The following is a 4,740-nucleotide window of genomic DNA, read 5'->3' as shown; positions in this document are numbered from 1 at the left end:
TTGGAGAGCTAATTTGTGGCTGAGTTTATTAAAGGCTATTAAAAATAGGATTATCGAAAGCGGTGATCCTTGGGGAATTCCGTTGTGAAGAGGGAGTGGGTTGGATCCGTGCCATCCTACTTGGACTGATATTCTCCTGTTGGTCATAAAACATTTTACATAGTTGGTAATTTTGGGACCGACTTTCCATTCCCGACGTTCATCTAAAATTGCGTGTAGGCCAATTTTTTCGAAAGCCTTCTCAAAATCTAAGGATATTATTGGCACCCTGAAATTGTGCATATGGAAACTGTGCATACGAAATAATGCATATGAAAAAAACCGAAATAATGCATATATGCACAGTTTCGGTTGAAAACCGCAATAATGCATATTAGAAAAACCGAAATTATGCATATGCACTCTTTCGTTTGAAAACCGAAATAATGCATATGAAAAAAACCGAAATAATGCATATATGCACAGTTTCGGTTGAAAACCGCAATAATGCATATTAGAAAAACCGAAATTATGCATATGCACTCTTTCGTTTGAAAACCGAAATAATGCATATGAAAAAAACCGAAATAATGCATATATGCACAGTTTCGGTTGAAAACCGAAATAATGCATATGAGAAAATACCGAAATTATGCATATGCATACTTTCGTTTTAAAAGCGAAATAATGCATATGAAAAAAAACGAAGTAATGCATACATGCACAGTTTCGGTTTAAAACCGAAATAATGCATATGGTAAAAACCGAAATAAAGCATACATGCACAGTTTCGGTTGAAACCGAAATAATGTCTAAATGCACAGTTTCCATATGCGCAATTTCGGTGCCCCATATTATTGTCAAGTGATTATTTTTAGAGGCAGTTCGCAATCACATAGTCTACATATAGTAGAGTATCAGCTGTGGACTTGCCTCTTTTGAATCCCATTTGGTTACTATGAAGCAGTTTGTTTGTTATGACAAACCACCATAGCCGGCTCGAAATAATTTTGTCTAGTATTTTCGATAGACAAGGGTTCAGGGAAATCGGTCGGTATGATTTTGTATCAGTTTTATCTCGGGTGGGTTTTAGAATTGGTATAATTAAGCTTAGGTTGAATTGTTGGGGAATGTGGCTGTCTAATATGTTGTTGTATAATTTAAGGATTCTATCTTGGATAACCGGGGGTATGTTTCGGATCATACAATAGCATTTTCGGTCGATGCCAGGGGTTTTGCCTTTTAGTTTGTTTATGGCTGTTGATTTGCTAGGTTGATAGGGCTGTGTTTGGCTAATTGAAGAGTGTTTTCTTTGTTGGAACAGAATCGGAAACTTAGAGTCGCAAGAGTTGTTGGACCATTGGCGTGTAAAAGTGTTGGCTATAAGGTTTTTGTCAGAGATATTTATTGCTGAAGTAGGGTCGGAAATACAGTGAATGTCATGAGATGTTTTGTAACCACAAAAGCGTCTTATGTTTGACCATATTTTTCCGATAGGTGTAGAAGGGTTAATAGCTGAAGTAAATTTACTCATAGTCTTTTTTAGCATTCTTTATTTCGCGCTTCAGTCCAGCTCTAAATTTTTTGAACTCCATCATATGAATAGAAGTCATGTTTCTCTTGAAAGCATACCAACGAGCATGCTTATCTCTTTTGAGTTTTTCTAGGTTGGAGTTCCACCAAGGGACGGAGTGTCGTGCTCTTTTACAAGAGTATTGTGGTATTGACTCATTTGTGGATTGTAGAATGATTTCTCTAATGTTAGCAGCTTCTTGATTAATGTTTAAGCTATTTTTGCGAGTGGGGTTGAGTTTCATTCAATTTGCGTTGAACGTAGGCCAGTCAGCGTGAGCTGTGTTGAAGCGAGGGGATGATGTGGGGACAGCTTGAGTGTTGGAAGTGAACAACTCAATGATAATTGGAAAGTGATCACTTCCTGAGAGGTCATCATATACATACCAATTAGATCCCACTGCGAGAGAGGGAGAACAAAAAGATATGTCAATATGGGTGAGTGAATTATGTGTGGACAGGTGGGTGGGTGAGCCGTCGTTCATTAGTATAAAGTTGGAGTCGTTAGTGAAGCTTGAGAGAGTAGAGCCTTTCTTGTTGGTTTTCCGAGAACCCCAATCGTTGTGCCAGCTATTAAAGTCACCGGTTATTATTGATGGGCCGTTGAGGGGGTAGATCGTATTTCGGAGGTTGGAGATTATAAAGTTCGTCCACGGATGTACATAGATGGAAGCAATGTTGAATTTTATTTGAGAACAGACTTCAACTGCTATCGCATCGAAGTCATTGCTAATGGGAGTGTATTTTTGCTGTACGGAATTATGTACTAGTAAAAGCGCACCTCCAAATGGTGTTTTTAACGTGGTGAGCAGTATGGAGTAGAGTTAATTGGGATGGGAATGTTGGAGAGGGAGTTTAAGTGGGATTCTTGGATTGAGATGACTTTTGGATTGAAGCGTTTTATTAGAATAAGTAATCGATTGTAGTTGTGAGAGTACCCGTTCATGTTCCATTGAATTATACGAAAAGTCATTGCTGCTATTAAACGTTTGGGAAATAAACTGAGTATTCGTAATCTGATTAATAAGCTAAAATCTTCCTAAATATAACGAAAACTTACGTACATTTTACGAAAGTTTTCGTCATTTTGCGCCACGAAAGTTTTCGTTGATTGTACAAAACCGTTATCGTACATGCTACGAAAATATGAGACATCAGATCTTAGTACATTTTACGAACGTATTCGTACTATTTACGAACGAATTTCGTACTACTTACTAAATAATTTCGTAATATTTCTTTATTTTTTTTACAAAATTTTTGTAAAGTGTTCAAATTAGTTCGTATATTTAACGAAATTATTTTCCTAAAAACTGCGGTTGTTTCGTAGAACTTCCGATTACCACACTGTAAAACAAATAAGACGAATTATAACACAACACTTTTATTTTGCTTTTATTCCTAATTTTAAGGTTTTTCTTTAACAAAATGTTTTGCAATGTTTTTATGTGGAGGTACTTGGCAGATTCGCAGCTTCATCGATGTTTGTTTCCTTTCTCGACTATAAATTAAAGAAAAATTATAAGGCGTCTGAAAGGCAAGTTTCAGTGAAAAATCATACATGTATTTACTTAAAATTTCATTATGTAGTGCGTCTGTTCCTGGTTTGGGCTTGCCGTTGATAGTTAACTGATGAAATTGCCTATTTATGAAGTCCCACATTGCAGAGCAAGGCTCAGCGTGGGCGATGTTAAAAACATTGCATGCTTAAAAGCATTTATCCACAGCTTTACCATTTAATTTTATATTGTATTTTTATCCAGCAAAAGCTTCTTAAAACTTTTAAAATTATATAATACGTCTCACAGTAGCCAACCAGTAGTTTCGCAATGACACGCGGTACATAAAAATATGATGAAATACCCTGCAGGGAAACCGCGAACTAGTGAATCAAATTTCTAGTTCCGTACTAGGTCTTTATCACCAAAAAGGAACTATTCCGATAGGAACTAGATCCCCACCAGTCCAAAATCGGCGAAAAGTGGTACTTTTAAAAATCTAATCTAAAATCTGACGAATTTAGAAATGGTTCGGAACTATAGAAAAAGGGGTGCAGAACGAACTAGATCTTATTTGTCGAATTTAGAACTAGTTCGGAACTATCGAATAAGGGATGCAGCGGGGGGCTTATTTACTTTACATAGATATGTGTTCGGCGACTNACCACACTGTAAAACAAATAAGACGAATTATAACACAACACTTTTATTTTGCTTTTATTCCTAATTTNCGCGACTTGAGCTGGTTGTAGGAGGTGTTGAGTTGGAGAGCGGAGAAGTAACTAGATCGTGAGTGTCAGGAGTGGAGGTGTAAAGAGCGGAGTCGGAACGTAGTGTAGATGAGTATGTCATTTTCCCGTGTTGGNAGTTCAGAACTAGAGATTTTCCCCACAGGGTACTAAACTGACGGTAATTTAGTATATTGTACGAGAATATTCGTCTGTTGTACGAATTAAAAAAAATGTTTCTGCATTTGTTCTATGTACGAAAGTATTAAGTAAACTGTACGAATACAGAATTGTAGATTTCGTAAATTTTAAAACCATACGTAAATATTACGAATGCCTTCGTACAATATACAAAATTATTCGTACAGAGATTTGTTAACTAATTTACGAATGTGTTTCGTAAAATAAACGAAAGATTTCGTAAATTGTACTGAAAAAAGGCTTTACGAAAGTCCTTTCGTTATATTTACGAATGGTTCGCAAAATGTTGTTTCGTTGTGAAAACGGTGTTCGTATTATGAACGAAACTTTCGTACATTGTACAAAAACCAAGACTACGAAAGTTTTTCGTAGCACTTTAACGAAATTTTATTTTCAGTGTGACTAATCAAGTTTAGTACTTAATCTACCATATCGTTGTCAGATGAAGATGAGACGTAAGTGGATCCATCAGCCTATGAATTTCCTGCTGGGTGAATGCCTGGTTTGTTTGAGTTTTTTCCCTTTGCCTTTAGTTGCGATATGAGCCGTTTTGGAGTGTTTCTAGGGAAGATTTTAAGCTTGGTGGATGGAAGATTATGCGATGAGAGTAAGGTTTCATTTGAACTTGTGTGTGCATTTGTTGTTGATGTTGAGTAATTGTTGGAGGTAGTTTTTATTAGAGTTGGAGATAAAGAGTTGCGTGATGAGGAAGTGGCTTGTGTTGAAGTGACAGTGGGCTTTGGAGTGATGAATGAGTGTGT

Source organism: Rhagoletis zephyria, unplaced genomic scaffold, assembly GCF_001687245.7.
Source record: "Rhagoletis zephyria isolate East Lansing unplaced genomic scaffold, Rhagoletis_zephyria_1.1 Rzeph_scaffold_00576, whole genome shotgun sequence".
NCBI classification, from domain to species: Eukaryota; Metazoa; Arthropoda; class Insecta; order Diptera; family Tephritidae; genus Rhagoletis; species Rhagoletis zephyria.
The sequence above is the reverse complement of the archived record's forward strand: the minus strand, read 5'-3'. Positions refer to the sequence as shown.